Source organism: Phyllostomus hastatus, unplaced genomic scaffold, assembly GCF_019186645.2.
Source record: "Phyllostomus hastatus isolate PE091 unplaced genomic scaffold, TTU_PhHast_1.1 phas_scaffold_39, whole genome shotgun sequence".
Lineage (NCBI taxonomy): Eukaryota > Metazoa > Chordata > Mammalia > Chiroptera > Phyllostomidae > Phyllostomus > Phyllostomus hastatus.
In genome coordinates, this window is record NW_025334028.1 from 19,747,613 (window position 1) to 19,770,730 (window position 23,118).

The following is a 23,118-nucleotide window of genomic DNA, read 5'->3' on the forward strand; positions in this document are numbered from 1 at the left end:
GAGGCCCCACTTTCTTGCTGTCTATTAGCTGGGGGCTGCACAGCTCCTAAACACCCCTTAAGTCTTAAAGTCCAACAATGTGGCCTGCTCACGGCCACTCACAACATAGCCACTTTCTTCTTGAAAGTCATCTGGATAGGCTCTTACTCCAGTTAGTTAAGTGAGTTCTTACATAACCTACTCATGGGGTGACTGTCTCACTTTTGTCATATTCTATTGGCTGGATGCAAGCCACAGGTTCTACTGCACTATATAGATAGACAATTGCATGCATGATTCAGTGAGGGCCATCTTAGCATTTGTCTACCTCACTAGACAAAAAGATGACTGCATTAACTACCCTGGCATCCATCAAGCTAACTGTTGAATACTCCACCAATTCCTGAGTCTTCAGTAAATTCACCCATTACTTGACTATACTGTCTTACTAGAATAAGAATTTGGTCAGCATATATAGGCTGTTTTTCTAAATACCTGTCACTTGCTGATTATTCTCTTAATTTAGTATCCTTAATGGTAATAATAACAATGAATAAACTGTTTGGAGTATTTTCTAATTTATAAAGCACTTTATGTAATTTTTAAAAATTTCATACAAACATTCAGTTAATTTTCAGCCATCCCATTTGGTAAATTAAAACACTTTTGCTCAGAAGCTAAACAGTAATTTTTACAACTTACTATAGTGTTAATTGAAGCCCTGTGATGTGGACCTCATGATTTTTTGATGGCTCCTGAACTGGAACAACCAGAGGGCGGCCTCCCGACCTTCTTCTGTTTGGCTCGGGTCCTCAAGCCAGTTCTCTCTCATTCTGATTCCATTTGTCAGGTGCAAAAGCGAAATGAAGTTAGTTTTTGGACTTGCTAGAACTCTGAAAGTTTATACACATGCATTTGCTTAAAAAAAGATTAGTAAAAACAAATAAAATAAAGATGAGAATATGGTTCATAAGTAGTAAGTAAAGTTAAAAGTCAAGAAGTAAAAGTTAAATAGGAAGGACAACTATGCTGGAAACAAATATCAACAAGAAAAGAAAGACAAGAAAAAGTTTTATTTACATTTAAAATAAAATATGTTAACTTTACTTCAAGATTATATCCATTTGAAATACACTGGCTTTGCATTATAAACACTAGAAGCCACATTTTTAAGGTTATAAATTATGTGAAGAAATGCTCCCTTCCTGACCTTAAGTTCTGAGACTCCAGTTAGCTCATATTTACCCTTCACCACTACATTAAAAACAAACCCATAAAAAAACCATATAATTTTAAAGGCTGAATCAAGAAAAACATCTTTTTAAAAAAATACACGGAATGTTTCATGAATGTGCGTGTCATCCTTGAGCAGGTGCCAGGCTAATCTTCTCTGTATCATTCCAATTTTAGTGTATGTGCTGCCAACATGAACACAAGAAAATGATCTTATGTTAAAAGAATATAGAATAATAGATGCTCATGCTAACATACATGTGGTAATTATTTATTAAAACGTGGAATTTACATTGCTCTTCATATCAGAAAACATAAGCCTAGTCATAGGAAAGAGATAAGAAATTAGAGACAAGTAGAAATGGAGCTGGATTAATAAGTTATCATTAAATACAACTGAGTATTTCTGTACTTGTTTATTAAAGATGTCATTGCACTAAAGAAAACTAGAAATTTAACTAATGTACACAGCATCAAACAGGACCTCAACATTAAATGCACTATCCTACAATAACGGTTATTTGAATTTCACAAGGCAAATATATAATTTTTCTCATTAAATAACTAATAATTGAAATAAGAAATTGCTAAAGACACCAAGCCTTTAACTTTGTATCCCCAAAATCATAAATGACTATCATTCAAATTCTATTTCATAATGTGTGATTCATTTTTCTACCATCTGTAGCTTATAGATACAGCTGGTGGAGTTAACACATAAATCATGCTATGTTGTTTCATTGTAACAGGCAGAGACTGGTCCTTATGATAAAGATAGAACATCTAATGTCTTTGTCTTGCAGCTATTGACAATTTTCCAAGTATTTCCTCAATATTTGTGTAGTCTACCAACTTGAGGAAAGTTTACCAAGCCGTCTCCAAGGACTAGAAGCTATCAGAACTATCTTATAATAGAAAAGTGCAAAAGACAAGCTTACGAAAGGGGATCTGAGCCTCTGTCTCCTTAAAAACTTTTTGAAAAGCCCACCTAGTTGACATCTACATTATTCACACTGTTGAGAAGTATGTCACATCATGTCCTTAACTGAAAGAGATACTATATTAAATATTTTTAAATTATTCTATTTGCAAGGTAGAGGAGAAAAATGAAAATTGGATGAGTGACTAACAATGTCTGTCACTCTTATGGATGTGCACACATGTTCCATAGGATTGCATGACTGAAGATAAATGGGCAGAGAAACACAGCAATCTGCTAAGACTGATTATACCACAGGGGTGGAAATGAAGGTTAGACAGTATTAACTTCTTACACTGTTTGTGTTTTGTTTCACCTATTACAATGAGAACCCATGCTCATTTTATTTAAAAACAAAATAAATAAAAATAAATGAAAATAGTTCACAAATAGGAAAACTGAATAACCATAGAGTGTAAGTTAAATGAAGCCTACAGTAGAATAGTAGAGAGCCTACTATTAAGTATGACATTTGATTTAATATGTTACACTGGCCATAATCACAAAAAACACCTAAATATAGATACGGTAAATAGTGGTAGTCTCTTAGGAAATAGATGAGGAGCAGAGGATAAAAATGAGAAATATTAATTTTAGTTTATATCATTTTAATAATCATGCACAAAGAATAATTTATAGTATAAATAATGAAGAATTAAAAGCATAACACTCAGGAAAATGAATATGAAGGAAGGAACAGAGCATAAACGGGGGTTCAAAAGGGTCATCTGTGTTGGAGGTGGTGAGGACTCAGACCAACTGACTGGAAGGGAACACATCGTGGAGGAGTGGGAGCTGTGCCTGGGAAAGTAGCTGTACTTGGAGACTCGGGGAGAAAAGACGAATGACACAGTTATGAGTTTACATTTAGTTGTCGTCTGCATACATTTACATTGAAACTGAGATGGGGTTAAAATAAGTCTAATTTTAGGGCAAACAACTGAGGACAAAGCACAAGAACAGGAAGCAGATAGTGTGGTATTAATTTTGTGATACTGAGGTAGCAATAATGGCTGAATGTTTAAGGTGACATTGCTCTGTTTATGGACACATGTTCCTGGCAGGTGGTAATGTTAGCACAGGAAGGATGGTGAACAAAATTTCAGAAGACTGAAGCACCTTGACCTCTTATGAAATTTGTGATGATCTCAGTATGGTTGGATATAGAGTATAGGGAAGATGAGGGCTACAGTCAGATAGAACACACCTGCTATGCGGTCATTGTAACAAGGTCTTGTAAATTATGCATACGAGTTTGGATTCCCCTTTACGGAAATCCAAAAGGAAGCTAGCAAAATTCTTTAAAAGGGTTTTATTTAATAAAAGTCATTCTGAAAAGGAATAAAGGGAAGATTAGAGTATGGGAAAGACACATAGACCAATCCAGCAACTCTTTTAAAAGTCCCAGCCTGGCTGGTATGGCTCAGTTGGTTCAGGCATAGGCCTGGGTTGCAAGTTTGATCTCGAGTTAAGTGCATAGGGGAGGCAAGAGATCCGTGTTTCTCTCCCTCTTTTTCTCCCTCCCTTTCTCTCTATTCTCTCTCTCTCTTTCTCTCTCTCTTTGTATATATGGAACAAGATGGATATGACACGTGAAATAAACAAAATCAGTAGATTATCCTTGAATTCTAGATTGAAAAATTACTGTCATTTCCTTCATCTAATAGAGAAAATAACATCTCTTAATCGTGAGGTTTAATTTAATTCAGGACTAATTTAAAATGGTCACTTTCTTCAGTTTTCTAAACTACATTTATTTATCATGAACAAAAGTGTGAAGAAATCTGTTACAAGTAATGAACATCTTTGCATATTGGATAACACATTTTGCCATAAACACATTGCACTTAAGAACATCATTTCACACCATAAAACTGATCAATATGCTTCTTCAAGATAAAGCTTAAAGTACCTCTAAACTTTTTTAATAATGCATTAATTTACATGAATACATTGTAAAGATACATGCAGAGAGTATATATATTGTTGTTAAATGTTTTGCTTGACCTAATGTTTAAAAGTTAAGTAGAATATTAATGTCTTAGGCTTTTCAAAACACCAGAAGTCATTGTGTTAACAAGGAGAGGATAGACTATCCTGTGTTACAAACAATGATAAATCTCAATGGCTTAAACAAAAAATCCAAAACAAACAAGTAAAACAAAGTTACAATTCTCATTATGACTTTAAATTTGTCGCAAATTTACCTCACAGTAGGACCCCTGGGAAATAAAACTTTCTCTGTCTGGAATAATGAGCCCTTCCCATAGCAGAAGGGAAGGGCACGTTAGTATACATTGTCTCTTAATGGCTTCTGTCTAGAATTTACACATGGTCTTTGCAGTTATAATTCATTTGTAAAAGCAAGTAGTTAGGACAGTTTTAACTTGCATATAGAAGTATGCAACTCTATCATGTATCCAGGAAAAAAATAGAATTCAAGGTCAATTGAACCAATACCTGCCACTGTAATTCACTAATTTTTTCTTTCAATGAGAAGAGATTTTGATAAACAAAACAAGAAAAGCAAATCCAGGTGGAAGAAAGTTTTTATCCAGGTACTTAACATTAGCACATTTGGGATAACTACATGCAGTAACAGAGCTTTGGACGAACATTGAATCTAATGTCACTTTGACATTATAGAAAAGTAAGTGAGAAATACAGAAGAGAATAGAACATGTATTTCACTCTGAAATCTTTTTTAAATACATACTTTGGTCCTAGTTGCTAATGAACTCTCAACAAGGTACTTATATGTTGTGCATAACTGACAAGCACATACCACATTTTCATATTCTTTATTCATTGCAAAGAGACATCTTTCCCCTGAAAGAATAAATTTAAAATAGAATCTGAACAATGATTTTAACATAGTACTATATGAAGTAGTTATTTTTGAAGTTTTTGTTCCTATCAATTTCTAAAATTAGAATGACTGGTGAAAAACAAAATATTATATAATATGACATAGCAGACTAATAAACATTCACTTAATTTTTTTTTATTCAGGTCATAAGTAAAGAAATTTAGAAAGAAAATAAAAGCAGACACCATGATTTCTTTTCAGCCAGTTAGTGTAACCTTTTCTAAAAGACAACTGCATTTGTTAGTGCCAAGATATTTTGGCGTCTCAGGTATTACTAATGTAATTATATAAAGAATGGCAACCACATACAGAATACTTTCCATCTACCAGGTATGATATAATAGGTGTTTTATGTATATATGTTCTTTAATGTGCATAGAACATTCCAGTTCTCTTATAACAGTTTTTTGGGATATTATTCACATAGCATAAAATTCATCTTTCAAAATGTACAGTTCAACATATTTTAGTATATTGAATTGTGCAACCCTCACCACTATCTAATTTTATAACATTGTCATCATCCCCGAAAGAAACTCTATATGCATTAGTAGTCACATATATTCCTGGCTTTTTTCAGCCCCTGGCAACCATCAATTTACATTTCTTTCTATGTATTTGTCTATTTGGACATTTTATGTAAATGGAATCATAAAATATGTGTTCTTTTGTGTCCAAATTCTTTCACGTAACATAATGTTTCCCAGTTTCATTCATGGTATAGCATACATTAGTACTTTATTCCTATCTATGGCTGAATAATATTCTAATGAATTCATGTGCTACAATTTGTCCATTCATCATTTGGAGTGTTTCCACTTTTTAATGATCATTAATAATGCTGATATGAACATTTGTGTTTAAGGTTTTGTGTGAACATATGTCTTTAATTATCTTGATATATATCTATAAGTGGAATGTCTGGATGATGTGGTAGCTATATTTAAATTTGGCGGCACTATTTTATATTCCCATTAGTAATGTACAAAAGTTCCAGTGTCTCCAGTCTTGTCAACACTTGTTTCTTTGTCTGACTTCTGGTTGTAGCCATCTTAGTCAGTGTGAATCAGTATCTCTCTGTCATTTGAGTTGCATCTCACAAATGAACAGGTTTTCATGTGCCTATTGGTCCCTTATATATATTTTTTGGAAGAAAGGCTTTTTAACTTCTTTAGCCATTATTTAAATTGAATTATTTGTCTTTTTATTTTTAAGTTGTAAATGTTCTTTATATATTTTAATACAATGTCCTTATCAGATATGTGATTTATAAACATTTACTCCCTATTTGTGGGATTTATTTTAACATTATTGATAGCACCTTTTGAAGCATTTTTTCAATTTAATGAGGTCCAATTTATCTATTACTTCTCTTGTTGCTTATGCTTTTGCTACCTTATCTAAGAAACCATTGCCTAATCCCAAGTGAAGAAGATTCATTTCTGTGTTTTCTTCTAAGAGTTTTATAATTTTAGCTTTAACATGTAATTCAATGAATACTTTGGACTGTTTTTGTATATGGTATGAGTTGGCAGTTCAACTTAATTTTTTTGCTGTGGATATCTAGTTGTTCTGCCACCATTTGTTGAAAAACCTATTCTTTCCTTGTTTAATGGTTCTACCTCCTTTTTGAATCAATTCCAGTTTTATAGATGAATAAATGGAGGCTAAGCATATTAATCATAATGTCAAGAATACAATGTCATATGAGTGTTAGAGATACATTTTCAAGTCTGAACTGTTCTTTCAAAGTCTTTTCACCATACCAGAAGCTCCTGGTTGTTGGATCCTGGGGGCAGGGGAATAATGGCAGCACAAATTTGTACCAACATTGCTCAGTCAGCATTATTATACATATCAATGAGACTACTGGATATAAAAGTAATTTGAAACTGTTATAACCATTCAAGTGGAATTTTATAGCACCTATGGCTAGTTAAAAGTACCTGGTCTGTGTATTTGTCGAATTATATTTCTCTCCTTCTTGTTTGTCTGGTTCAACATTATTCAGTTGCTTTGTACAGTGACTTTCATTGGATGCAATTTCACCAATGAAAGAATCTTATAAGTGAGTTTTTATTATTCATGTTGGAATTGTTATTATTACTAAGTAAAAACCTACAAACACACCAGTTGTACACATACTTTAAGTCACTTGCATTATCCTATATTAAAATGTTCCTGTGTTGATATTTTATCTATTACAAAATCTAAAAGAAATATAAACAAAAAATAAGATTTTATGCATTTTCTTAATGAAGTAGCTCTTAAGGAACCCAAGCATTATACACTAGATCATGCAGCAATCTTGTCATAATAAATATATTCATAATTATAGTGTTTGATTATATTTGTTAAATAATTTGGTAGAAATCTCCATTATCATTTTTATTTTCATCACTGATTTCAGGAGCTATAAATCAACTAAAACTACTTATTCTTATCCATTGAAAGATCTACACTAGCTCCTGAACCAGCAGGTGACCCATTAATTTAAGAGACTCATTAGAAATCATCAGTATGATGCTAGTACCTTAAGAGTCACTGTTTCTGAAAGAATCAAGATCATGAGTTTCATTGAAACTATACTTACATGGAATTATACATTTTATCATGAGAGAAAAGATGACTTAATTTTAGTAATTTTAACCATATTAAAGGTATCATTCTTTACTTGATTTCACAACCTATTTAGCAATTTATATCATGCAAATGGTATAGAATATGAGATACTTTAAACACTAATTTTATAAATTAAAGATATTTTAATATAAAACCCAATAAACTACAAACAAAAACAATAGTGAATAATGAAAGAAATTTCTCCTTAGCTCTTCTAAATATTAAAATATGTCAAAACAACAAACAAAAATCAGTTTTCAGCAATTATATCAACTAAATACATTAAATGAAATAAAAAGGCATATATAAATGCCACCATAAAATGTTAACATAAAAAAGAGAGCTTTAAGAAAAATCTAGACAATGGCTGATATAACACTTTAAATGAACTAAGAAGGCAAAATGCATTAGCTACATTATACTTATGCTTTGAAAATATTTAACTGATGTTTAAGTCTATAAGGTATTCTGATACAATTTCAGGGTGAGATTACAGAGCTCTGTAAACTCCCAATTAATAAATAATTGATAATAAGGATATGACATACATAGTCTACTAAACAGTTATCTAACACATAATCATCCGTAAAATAATTACCACAGATGAACAATACGCAGGGTAGCTCTTCTGTTAAAGCTATCCCTCTCTCATAGGGCAGGGTGAGAAATTCAGTATTGAGTGAGGAGACATCCTTCTGTCCTCCTGTGCCTTCTGCAGTTTCACATTATGCAGCCTTGGTTTTTTACTTTTGCTGATTTTTGTCTGAGTCTTATTCTTTATCGAGTTTAGCAGTCACTTTTCTTGTACAAGGAAATTTATGCACATTTTTTACATAAAATTTGACTTTAAATCTCAAGTCCCTGAGTTTGGAATTGCATCAGACATTAAGAGATTTCATCAACTGGGGAAAAATAATGGGAAGAAAAGCTCTTATTTTTTGTGCTACTTGAAACAATTCTTTTGTGCAAAAGTAATTGATGCTGTGTGTTTATTTTATTTCCCAAATAGGGTTATCTTTGAAATTTATATTAGAGTGTTAAGTCCATGACCTCTGTGAAGACATTACAGCAGAAAACACACTTTCTCATATTGGAATACTTCCTTCAGTGTATTTTTTCTTAAAGATAGAAAAGCTTGGAAAGTTAATAATAAAGTATAATATTCCAATGTTAATTGAGATTATTTTTAATCTTACTATATATTTTTGTTGTCATGCATAAATATTGGGTGGTAGAATTTAGGTTATGTTAGCATTTTAAAACACACAGTAAATTGTCATAGTTTTATTATTTTTGGCTACTTTCAATAACAATGGAAATATCACTTTGTTAAAGATTAACTAAAGCTGAACTCTAAAACCACCTGGAATCCTTACACTTTTGAGTGGTAGGTATTTACATTTGTTTCATAATCCTGTGATTTTTCTGTCTTCTACTTCTTTATGGGTCAATTTTGACCCCAAAATTTTCTATAGTGTCATAAAGTTCCTTGTGATTTTTGAAATTTCTTGTAATAATACATTTATAATCATTTTTAACTTTGATTTGCTTATTTACCTTATTCCCATTATAATTTTACTCCATCTTTTCATATTAATTAAGACTGTCAAGAGGTTGCTCCTTTTATTATACATTTAAAAAGTGTATATATACATACATGCATATATACATTTAATATCTTCTCATTTATTAGTAGTTTTCTTTTGTTTAACTTGAATGGGAGAAATGTTAAACAAATTGTGTCATAATCATTATTTGCAATATCATGCTTCTTTTAAAGACATTAAATCAAGTAAAAATTGTTGACTTAAAGGGATATTTTCATAATGTAATATTAAATGACAAAAACAAATGCTTATTTTTTTTTAGTATAAAGCATGCTGAAGAAAAAACACTGTGAATGATTACCTTTTGGATATCTGTAGAAACCTGATTACCTTTTGAACACACACATAAAGATTGTTAATTTTGTACATGTTTAAATTCTTTGTATCTTATTGTATAGTCCCATAATACTTTTATAAGGAATGAAGCCAATCAGTGAAAAAAATACCACATGGTCTCACTTCTATGTGGACTCTAAGGAACACAATAAACTAACAAACAAAATAGTAACAGAAGTTTGGATACCTAAAACAGACTGACAGCTGCTGAGAAGGAGCTGGGGGGGATGGGATGAAAGCTGATGAGGGGATTCAAAAACCATGTATGCATAACTCATGGACACGGACAACAATATGAGGATTGGTTTAGGGAGGGACAAGGGTGGAGTTGGGTGGAAGTGGGGAAATAGAGAAAAAGTGGGAATGACTATAGCAGCATAAACAGTAAAAATAAAATAAAAAACTTTTATAAGAAAAAATGAAAAACTATTAAAAAGGGGGAAATGCCTACAAGTGAAGTTTTGTTTTGTTGTTTTACTCAAAGGTCTTTTGTTTACTTATGACTGTAACCCATTAACTATTTCAAATAAAACTAAGTGGCATGACAAAATACAATAATACCAAGAATTCTACCCATTTTTAAGTAGTGGATAAACATCCCTCAGCTGAATGGGTATAAGGTTCTGAAAGATCAAGAATCTAAATCATCTTCCTACATCTCAGAGCCATATGGTCTCCTCAACAGCCACCTCTTTTTTCATATTCTTTCTTTTCATTGACATTCTCTTGAACTTTACTGTGCTCCCCATGCAACATGTACTCTCTCTCTCTCTTTTTATTGTTGTTGAATTACAGTTGTCCCTATTTCTCCCCCTCATTGTTCTCCTCTGCCCTACCCACCTCCCATCTCCCATATTCAAATTCTTCCCCCACTGCCATTGTCCTTTATAGATATTGCTTGACTTGAGCCCTCCTCTTCTTTCTTTCATTATATGACTTTTAGGTGCTGGATTCTCTCACAAAATAGCATAGTTTCTTAGTTTTTCAGATCTGAGTTGATCTGCATCATTTTTATGATTTATAGGACATAAGTCACAAAGCTGCTTATGAATTGTTTGTTTTTCATTCCAGAGTCAACTCCTGGTAGGTCAGCTTTGGCTGTGGGTGTTAATTTTTTATTGATTTCAAAGAAGTAGTGGGCAAAGATTTCCCCAAAAGGGATTCTCCAGATGGCTGGTATGGATTTGTAACCTGAGATAAATAGCTTATTATAAACATTTTGCTTATGACTGAACAATAAAACAAAATTAAAACAGTAGTTAAGGTAATAAATTTAATAGTGATCATGAAATTAGAGAGGGTATGGGTATAAATAGAGAATTATGATAGGGGCTATTGGCCCAAATTAATGTTCTAAATGACCCCAAATTTTTAAGAAGAGTGAGTAAAAAGACTCCTTCAGAAGATAGAGTTCAACAAAATTCTTGATGATTTAGGTCTTCTTCCAAGACAGAAAATATAAGCTAGAAGAGACTGCAAACTGTCTCTTCCAAGATTTAAACGAGTACTGGTACCAAAAGCCTCTGTATTTGAGCTGTGCCATATATTGGTTTATTGGGTACATATTTTGTGAATTATTTTAATTAGTCTTAAAATTGCAGTTCATTAGTGACTTTTGGCTAAAGACTAAAGTTCTAGACCTCATTTTGTGCTTAGGTAAAGATTAAATTATTTTTGCTGAAAAAAAATACCTATTCATCACCCACAATATGCAAAAATTTATCCATGAGGCCAAATAAACCGACTAAGCCAAGGTTGTATAGAAGAGAAGAAGGTAATGAATGTCCCCATCCTCTCTTTCCTAAGTTTGTTTCTCTAGTTGATATTCAAGTTCTTGTTATTGAACCTTGGGGAGACCAAAGAGTATAAAATGGTTGCTAAGGCCCTGGAACCACATCTCCAGGTTGCATCCTGATTCCCCATTAAGAAACTACATTTGAGTCATTCATTTTAGCCTCCATTGCTTCTGTTTCCTCAAGTATACAAAGAAAATAATAGCTCATATCCTAGGACTATAATACATTTTGAATGAATTATACAAAGCAAACTTCCTAGAATCGTCTCTGAACTTTATAAAAGGCTAAATAAATATGCAATGTTTTATAATTGTACAGACCTCTTTTCAAATTTGAGTTGCTTCACCCTGTCCCCCACCTGAAATTTTGAGGTCCTTATTCTAAAGCAATTTAAAGGGTCAGAACCCAATATGTCATTCAAAGTGTACACTTGCACAACTACGCTCATACCCCCCCACAAACATGTACAAACAAAGTTAATATGTAAATTTAAATATACCCAACTACAGGACATTTATGAACAAGAATGTATGTTTTTAGAATTGTTTCTATTTAAATCTAATAAGTATATTGTACTATTTCTCTTAGTAAAAAAAGTTTAATCATATTTTAAAATGAAAAATACATATTTCCATGATGCAAAGATTATTTACTTTCTTCATAAAATATTATACTCTTCAACTATTGCAAAGATTTCAATTCTTTTTTTTCCCAAGGAGGATAATAACGTAAAAATATTCTCTAAACATTCTACTAATATATACACATATGAAGTACTGAAATCTTGGACAATTTAATGACAATTATAACAACCAGAGAAATTTGATTTCCCAGTGATAAAGAGCAATAAAATGATAATGAACTGAAGTAGGAACCAGATGGAGGTACCTAGTCACAAGCAGAGATACCCATTAATCAAAACTGCACACTAAGTAGATAAATTAGAGAAAGTTGGAAAAATATTGAGAAAGGAACACTTCAGAAGCAGATTCAGCATTGCTCAAAGACAGCAAACTTAGAGTGCAGCTGTCCTCAGCATTTGTCTAAATGCGAGAGTCTCCCGGTGTTCCCTTCCCACCAAGTGGAATGACTCACTACTTTTCTTTAATATTTTTAGGCCTTTACATAATAAACCATTCCCTGAATAACCCCCTCAAATCTTCCCATCATTTAAGCCCAACACCTCTGTTAAGATTTTAATAATATTTAAACTTTTCTTATTCTGAATTCCAATAATAGATTAGCTATGCCAATTATGAAATATCATCTTCTATCTTACAGTTTCTTATATTCATGTCTTATTCCCCTTATGTAAGCTGCAAAATTAAGAATTGAATATTATTTTTGTATTTTCAAATGTATTGTGCTACACGTGTAATACTATGTAAATACAAAGGGAATAAAGCAAAACAAATGAACATAGACTCCATAGTAGTAATATTTCACAGATATTATTACTATCACAGGAAGCATATCAGACTATCCATAGTTATAAAAATTAATATAAGAAAGTCAGGGCACATGCCTGGGTTGCAGGCCATGGCCCACAGCAACCACACATTGATGTTTCTCTCTCTCTCTCTCTTTCTCCCTCCCTTCCCTCTCTAAAAAATAAATAAATAAAACCTTTTAAAAATTAATATAAGAAAATTAGTACAAAAATGTTAAATATGTTGATTAAATATGTTATTAAAACAAACAAAGCCAGGTGTGTTTTCTGAAACTTCCTGCTCAGTTGAATAGATTCAGTGATGGTTTAATAAATTTGCCCAAAAATGACAGATTAATGGATTAATGTCAATTTAGATAGGCTTCTCTAATAAAATGATACAGCCTGTCTCTCCAGCCTTTTGATGTTGCATTTTCTTTTATTGAATTACAACTGAGAAAACATGCTCATAAAATTTTCACATGACACAAAATTACTGTTTCTTGCTTCCCTTCTTCTGTGCATGCTATTCATTTGATCTATAATGTCATTCTCTCCTTAGTATGTATGATAAATATTTATCATTATTCAAAAATCCAACTCCAGAGTCTATTCTTCTGAAAGACCATCCCCATATGCCTTGCCTTTACTAATCATCAAAAGGAAAAAAACCTCTCTTTCTCATTTGAATTATCATCACACCAGTGAATAATCTGGTCTGCAAGACCCCTAACCCCTAAGGAGTTCTCAGGCTCATGCATTTCCACAAGCTCCCTTCATTCACTACAGCCCAGCCAGCTGGTCTTTTCTAAGTTCCACAAAATTCTGAGCCAATACTCAGATCAGTTCTCTACCTTTTGTTCTGTATACTTGGAATATTCCTGAACACAACTTCTATCTCCCACCACCAGCTAATTCTTACCCAATCAATTCATGATACTTTGGTCTCAGTTTAAATGCTACTTTCTCAGATAACCTTTTTCTAACCATCCAAAAACGAAATTAGGTAACTTCCTGTCATTCACTTCCATGGCCATATGTGTTCTCCTCATAGAATATTCAAATGCGTGTGATTATTTTTGTATGTCTGCAAGTTTAGTGTTTATCCCTTGTGTAGACAATAAAACCCAAGAGGGAAGGACTGAATCTACTTTGTTCATCAAAGCTCAAGCAAGAAATAATTGCTGTATACTGTTCTTATGCCATTGTAACAATTTACTCACTGCTGCAGCTGCATTGACTATAGTTCTAAAATGATGGATGAATTCAGTTGATTATTATAATTTTTCAAATATATGTAGTAGTCATATAGCCATATGATACCTGCTCAGCAATGGATTAAATTGCTGTATTACCTGGATAAATTGAGTGATTAGTTAATAAAGATTAACTAATTATTATCAGGCATAATAATTTCTCCCCAAAGATACTCATCTTAATGCCTTAATGTCTTAATCTCTGGAGCCCATGAATATATTATGTTGCATGAAAAAAAAGATTATCTCTAAAAATCTTAAAGTTGGGTAGATTATTTAGATTATCTTTGTGGATTCATTCTAATCACCTGACTTTATAAAAACAGAAACCTCTTGCATAGCTATAGTCAAAGAGATAAGATGACAATAGAAATGTCAGAGTGATACAATGGCTTTGAAAATGGAAAGAGGTGTAAAAAGATAAACTGAGGCACATTAACAATTTTCAAGAGTTTATTTAAGTACATATTGACTTGCATGAGGCAATGCCAGAGTGGTTAATAAAACTGAGCCTACAGCAGATAAAAGAGAGGTTTTTATAGAGAGCATGCAGAAAGAAGCAAATAAGGACATTATTTGAGTGACTAAGGCTTAGGCACTTGTCTTGGTTGGGAATGACTCATTGGCTGTTTGCAATTGATTATTGCACATTTTATTTTCATGGATTCAAGTTCACTGACTCCTGCTTAGATTTAATTTTCTTATGTAGACTAACATGGCATTAGAGACACCCCACTCTCCTGGCCACCTTGTTTAAATGTTTTAATAGGCATCATGAGCAAATGTGGGTAGCTTCTAAGAGGTGAAAGATTGAAAGAACATGTATCTTTCTCTAGAGTCTCTAGAAAAAAATACAACCTTCAAACAGCTTGATTTTACTTCAGTGAGACCCCTGTCTAATCCTCACCTACAGAACCATAAGATGAAAATTTTTTCTTGTTATTTTAAGCCATTAAATATATGCGAATAAAGCAACAATAGAAAACCCATTTCAGAATATATAATACATAAGTGACAGAATGCAGATACAGAAGGACTTCAAGAATTCAGAAAAGTGGGTTAAAAAGAACAAAGTTCAGTTAACTTTATCAATGCATACGCTTATATTTAAGATGTAATTTTAACTGGATCTAAGATATCTGACTTAGTAGCAGTTCATGGACAAAGACCTTGGATTTCTAACTTGAGTATGATTATAACAGGAGTAAGAATTTTTTTGATGCTCCCAAGGAAGCTAATGAGAAGATAAGTTACAGTAGTTGAAATCTTGTAAAATTATAGGTGTTTGGGCTATTCTGTTCCACAATGGTCACATGACATCATATCTGTTGTAATTTGCACCATGACACCCTATCATATTTTAAACACACTGGTAAACAGGTAGATAGACCTGAGGAAACTTAGGAATTAAAATTATACAAAAATATGTTTAAGAGAATTGAGTTGAAACATGTAAGATTCTATTGATTATAAGTCAATGATAATTATGTACAAATATTTAAAATATAAGCAGGTACAAGATGATCATTAATATATGTAGGTACAAAAAGTAGCCAAAGTGCCAGTAATTATGACAACGAAATTGATGATGTATCCTATAGTTGTAAGGACAGTGTCTGTATCAAAGAGAAGGTACTGCATCTTCCAGACAAAATTTTCCTAATCATATAATTATCTGAAAAATCTACCAACGAATTATCAAAATATATTTCTTCCTGCTACTAACCTGCATGTATTTCTCCCTGAACATCAATCATTCTCTTTTTTAATAATAGGTATACACAGTTTGAAGGAAGAAAATAATAAGAATATTAAAAGTAATGAAACAGAAAAAAGTCACTTAGTTGAAAGGATTAAGAAAGATTAAAGTTGGCTGATTGTAACCACTAAGTCAAATGAAAAATGTCAGATAGTGACAAAAAACAGGAATAAGTTACAAATATCCTATATCAAGAATGAAAAAAATCATTTATAAAAGAAAATAAGGTAATTATGAAAATAGTTGCCTAAACATTTGACAATTAAGGAGAAATAAAATAGTACCTAGAAATAAATTAACATAGCCAAGTTAATAATAAAAATCTTAATAATCATTTAGACATTTAATAATTGAACTGCTAGTGAAAAAATTTAAAATTTAATATCCAGAGAGAGTAACTGGTGATATTCATAAAGCAAATAAAGAAGACATAATTCTAAACTTATACAACTTTTCCATACTAGTTTTATGAAGCTAGAAAAATGATAATATTTAAACCTTACAAAGACAGTACACAAAATAAAAATTATGGAGTAATTCCATACATATAGTTGTTGGATATTTTACAAAACAATATTTGTAACTTGAATGAGCAATATATAAAAATATTCATGAAGTTTATTTCAATATATTACATATTATGTTTATATATTTCACATTATATTGATATATTAAAGGCAAAAATGTAATACATGAAAAGATAACATTTTAATGAGGCCTCCAATGGATTCACAAAAACATTTTCATAAATTTCAAATGCATCTTTGCTATTATTTACCTAAAAGTTTAGCAAAGTAGAAATATTGGAGAACTTTCTAAACTTGATACTTTATACTATACAATTCCTACAGTAAACAACTTACTTAGTGCTGAAAAGTTTATATCTTTTCCTCTGGGACTTTTAAAAAGACAAAAAAAAAACTATTACTGGCACTGATATTAATAATTGTTAAATTATAAACAAGAGATTTGAATGCCCATTTCAAGAAAAGAGGACATCAAACTGACCAATCAATATATAAATACTCCAGTGTATAAGTCACCATAAAAATGTAAATTAGAGCTACATAGAGATTACAAAAACACATCCATTGAATAGGAAAAATCAAAAGTCTGATAACAACAAGTGATGACAAGGATATAGAGCTTCACAAATTTTCGTGGTCTCTTGTAAACATACAACTATTTTAGAAAACATGAAGCATTGTGTTATTCATTTGATATACTCACAACACAAAACCAAGCAATTGAAACCTTAGATATATATATTAATATATACAAATGGCTATATCCTCATGGACCACTGATGCATGTATAGTAATTTACTTAGACATATCTTCAAAGTTCACAACATTAGAATAAGTAATAGATGAGCATATACTCAAACCAGGGAATACTGCATTGCAATGGATAAAAGTAAACTAGAGCCTTGCACAACAATAAGAATTGATTTTTCCCATTTAATGTTAAATCTATCATACAAGACACAAAAGAAAACATATAGTTTTAACCATGTATATGAATTCAAAATAGACAACACCAAGAATAATTTTAGAGGTTCCTGCATTGATGGAAAATAAAAATACAACAAAAAGCAAAGAAAAGTCAGGTTACCTGACTATATATACAAATAACCTCACCTTTACATATAATGGATATATTTATATATCAGTTATCTCAGGGAAAGAGGCAGGTCTGGGGTTACTAAAAGCTAAAGGAAATTTCTGGCGTACTAAGGATATGGTGACTTTTTATCTGTGTGGAAGTGAAACAGATGCACAGGTACATGTCATCTGCATGCACATTTCTGAGCATATATTATATAACAAAATGTCAAAAATATTAAGTTTTGTATATATAAAGATAAAGTAAAACTACAAGTTTTCACATAAACAATTTTATATACTTCTTATATTTAAATTTGTTTACATAAATTATGTTTGGGCAATTATTTTTTATCGAGTTGAGCACTTAAAACTCATTACATATAAAAGGAAAAAAGATATTTAGTTCATATGGATAATAATACAAAAATTAATAATAATACAAGAATAAACTCTGTTTTGTGTACTCACAATTATAAACCTACTTTTACCCCATAGTGTTATACAGAAAGGTATAAGCTAGAAACTTCCATTATTTTTTGTTTCTATTTTTCTACCTTCCTTTTTCCTCTTCTTATTTTTATCAAGGTGGTTGTTTTCTGAAATAAGTTTGTTATATGGCACCTCCTTCCCACTTGAGGAATTCAAGATAAAAATTAATCTTAAAAAACATTTTCATGCCCCGGTTGGTGTGGCTCAGTTGTGGTCATCCCACAACCAGAAGGTTGAAGGTACAATTCCTGGTCAGGACTCGTGACTAGGTTGTGACTTGACCCCTCCCCCTCCCAGCCTCCAGCCAGGCCCATAGAGAAGGCAACTTATCAATGTTTCTCTCTCACATTGATTTTTCTCTCACTACCTTTGTCTTTAAAAACAACAAAGGAAAATTGTCTGTGGGTGAGGATTAAAATTTGTTTTTCATTAACTTCCTAAACACAGTTTAAATTTTACTTGCTTTTATTATAACATTGCTTTACTTTTTATTATTGCTGTCATTTTTTAAAGAAGTGAAACTCAGAGAAATAATTGACTCAGCAGGTAATAGTCATTCAATGACAAAAATTCAAAGTAGTTCAACTTGTCTATGCCTGAACATATAATGAAACTGAGCTTTTGTTTTGCAAAATAAGTTATCAGATCATTCTTTAAAACCACTGCATCATAAATGCATTTTTTTTTCTTGGCAGAAAACTTCACTTTAAGTGGAAGCTCACTCAACTTAAATTCAAATTGGTGTATTGCAAAACATTGCAGCAATTTCTGCTTCACCATAACTAAGGAATCATTATATCTTTTCTTTCTACAAGTAGATCTTTGGTATGTGCATAATATTGCTGCCATAATGTTATACAACACGCAATGTTATTCTGATCACAGTACATCAAGATTTTCTATACACCATTTGTTAGCTACAATATCATATTGCCCAGTGGTCATTGTTTACTGTTTCGAAGCCTAAAATAGAAAAGCATGTCCATTATTTAACATATAAGCAGAAAAACAAGGGAGATATAGCTCAGCATGACAGTTTTTATCTACATCTTCCTGGTGTTTTTGTGTGTAGAATACTATACAAAGAATGAATGAAAATTTATTTATACTCATCCTCAGATTTCTATCTATATTCTATTTCTAACCATGCTTGTAATTCACATTGTGACTGTGTCTGAATTCAATACTATCTGATGACTCTGGTAGCATTAAATTCATTCTTGTTTGAGCATAACACCTATGTAAGTACTGAAAGCACAAACTATAAAAGTGAAATGGGTTAAAAAGAAATCTAGAATTTCCATAAAGAAAATTATTGAGTATCAGATGTCTTTAAAAGTTAAAGTTCCCAGAAGCATCAGTATAGCAGAGGTCTTGAGAATGTTCTGCATTAGTGTGAGTTTATAGTAGTAATTTTTATAGTTCTGATTGGATATGAATATATAAGAAGAAAATTTTTCAGAAGAGCAAAGGATAAAAAAACATTAAAACTATATTTACCAGGCATTTTACATAGACAATTACTTTCCATTGGTTATCCAGAGTAATTTTGACTAAATATAACAGTTATAAAATTTATCTTTTAAATGTAATTGATCTTGCTAAATTAATAATCTTAATTTTAACTTAACATTAAAGAGATTATAATTTTATCATTAATTTAGTGAATTTGCATTTGAATTTCTGATATTTGATGTCATATCATGACCATGTCTTTGTAATCTGAAACTTTAGGTAAAAGGCATGGGGGGGTGGTCATCAACACTATTCTAGTAAAAGATAGGAGATAAGTAAAAATAGATTGAACACATCTATTTTTGTCTTGATTGATATATTTATTTTCTATGATGCATTGTTATTAGGTTTTTATATAACTTAACACCAGAATTTTAGATTATTTCCAAATAAATTTAATAGAAAACATCAAAATTTCAGAGACAAATGATAAAAAATGAAACTTATTAAGTATTGATTATTTTTAATTTTTATTCACTGATATGAATTATAATAGCATATGTATAATTTTCACATATGTATTAATGTATGTATAAATGTTATAAATATTAAAAGACTATTTCTGTAACTCAACAATACAATTCAGGAAAGATAAAAAGGAAAAAGTTATTATTAATAAGTAGCACTTAGACCGCTGAAACATTGAAATGAGCATCCTGTATTTATTACCTTTCTATCCTCCTACTAAATTTTGCCAATTAGATATAGAAGTTCATAGGAAGACTCAAATCACATTTATAGGGGTAATTATACTGAGAGCAATCCAATTATGTTTAAATGCTTCCGTGGTGTTATCACTCTTATGGAAGCCTCTGTTACACGTTTTCACTTGGGAGACAGAGCAGAGACTGCTTTCCATTTCCCCACTTCCCCTCGCTCATCCTCCTAAGTCTGGAATGGGGTCCAGTCAGGATATTACTAAGCACAAACTACATTAATACTAATATCTTCAAGCTGGATTCATTGGCTATATATAGATGTCCAGAATTAATGTATAAGGGATTAGGAAATGATGAGCTAGTTCAATTATTTTCTAAATCATCAACATAAGATGAGTAATCTATGCTTGTATTGTACTACTTCAGCTCTCCAAATAATCTTGTGAGTAATAGTATCCAGTAAGTGGTTATGGTTTAAGTTTATTGAAATAAATAATCTTAGTCTAGGCTTTCTTGTTTATTTTTTCCAAGTGTCATATGTTCTAACTTATCAAATTGAGTCATAGAAAATATCTGTATTATCTAGAAAAATGGGCCTCTTATCAAAAATTTTCAATTATAAGAACAACTTACTTTTTTCTTTTACAATGTTAAAAATACATTAGATATTTTATTCTTTTGTATTTTTTCTCAGATTCAATAAGAGAAAACTTCTACCTTTTTTTATGCTGTGCTGTGACAATGTATAAATAACCACTAAGAAGGTAGATGGTTGAAAAATAGCTGTGGTAGACTATACAGATTTTTGTTTGACCTTGTATACTTCTACAAGTGGTTGACACCATTATAACTTTGTATATGTAACTTTCAATTTCAAGTAGTATATTAAATGCTATTTAATGTAATTCAAACCATACAAATGAGTTTAATTTATAGATACATAATTCTCTACCCACAAAATTGCTGGTGACATGACCTTGAAATATATACCAAAGCCAGATTTCCCAAAATCAGAGTTTTTAATATTCCTTCCCTTTAACTTTGGATTAATGATTTATAGCTCTTGACTTAGATGAACTGAATGAATAGTTGCTACTACTGTAGATAACCAAAAGATATATATACTGCAACATGTTGATGATAGGTCTTTATTATCATGATCTAGTAGCTGGCAATTGTTGTCAGATGAAATGACTTAAGATGAACTACTCTAAAACTGCAATCAGTTTTTGGCACATGTTCTCCAATATCTAATTGGATTCTATCCTACAACTGTATCCAGTTTGCTAACACATTTAGTTACCTCAGGGCCTATTTTACCACTGCTTTAACGTTTAATGGTTCACCGGGAAGTCAAATTGCTTAAAATGCAATGTTTTATATACCTCGATAAATGATTGATAATATTTGCTATGAAAATATTTCAAGCTAAAATCACTGAGGCCATGTAGTCAGGCATAAGTTTTAAGGCCTCAATCATTTATTTGTTTTTATTTTGAGGAGATGCAGAATTATTTGCCAAGGAGACTCAGGCCCTGACTACTGTCTTCGGCTACCCTCATGGAAAAGATGGCTGGCCACTTATTGAGACATAATCCCTTGTTTTGAAATCTAATTTTATTTTTAAATATCAACCATCCTTAGCTGATGATAAAGCACTTAGGACCTGCCTTTGTTCAACAAAATGACTGTTAGGTCTCAAGAGTTGCACAGATTATAACTTCAGATTCTTTTTTTCTTTGATATTAAGAAAAATAAAAATGAACAAGTAAAAAACGTGGTTGCTATTAACAGGGGTGCTTTGGAGGATGCGTTGAATCCTGTAACGCCCTTGATATTGAAAATAGTGCCTTTATAGCAAGTTAGACTCTCTAAGAACTGTATTCGGACCTAATGTTTGAACCACTTAAACAATTGCTTACATTAGACTCTCCTTGATATCATGTGCTCAGTTTGGATGAAGAAATGTGCTAGAAGCCATTACATGAAATTTTGCCTTTATAGTCATTATACATATTTTTAAAAACAATAAGGCCCACTATAAACCACAGTGTTCTCTTTAAGAGGCATCAGGGAAAATTCTCTAGAATCTTAATTTTGAAAAATCAGATAATTATTTTTATTTGTAATTACTTTAAATATTAAGAATATATTTAAAATAAATATAAATTACATTTATATATTTATAATTTTATAGATATATATAATTAATATATATTTAATATGTATTAATTATATATAAGTCAGAGAGAATATGTGTCTCTCTCTGCTTTAGTTTCAGAGAACCTTAGAGCTGAAATTTTACTTAGAATTAACAACAATTAAAAGTTTCTGTTATTTTATCTGGGTACTACTTTTAATTGAACCATATTTCTCTTAAAATTAGCATTTTTGTTTGTTATTTATCAGTCTATTATTGTTTTCTCTTTTTTAATTCCCTTTTATAATTTGCTTTCTTTAACAACTTAAGATTTTGTTTAGAATACTTTTGCATTCAATGAAAAATGGAGACGATATAGAGAGTTCCCATACATACAGTGAGCTCCCCTCTAGTCCTTGACTCTCCTCCATAAGCATAGCCTTCCACATTATCAACATTCCCCAACAGTGTGGTACATGGGTTATAACTGATGAACCTACATTGATATATTATAATCACTTGAAGTTCACAGTTTACATTGCAGTTTACTCTTTGTATTGTACATTCTATGGATTTAGACAAATGTACATGAACATGTATCCATCATTATACTATCATACAGAGTATTCCATTGTTCTAAAAATACTCTTTGCTCTACCTATTCATTCCCATCTCCCCAACAATTGGCAAAAACTATCATTGTACTGTCTGCATAGTTTGCCTTTTGCATAATGTTATATAATATAATAGCTTTCTCTTTTAAAGCAGCCAATTAGATGATAATAACTAAATATTAACCTAGAATTAACTTTTTTAAAAAAATTATATTATTTTGTTTGATTA

General features: G+C 31.3%; 1 non-coding gene across 1 annotated transcript; it reads right to left on the reverse strand.

The window, feature by feature from the left end:
* Positions 1 to 1,306: 1,306 nt before the first annotated feature.
* LOC123807000 lies at positions 1,307 to 1,413 on the reverse strand. Its single transcript, XR_006783571.1, has one exon. It is a non-coding gene; the product is annotated as a U6 spliceosomal RNA (small nuclear RNA).
* Between the last annotated feature and the right edge of the window lie 21,705 nt (positions 1,414 to 23,118).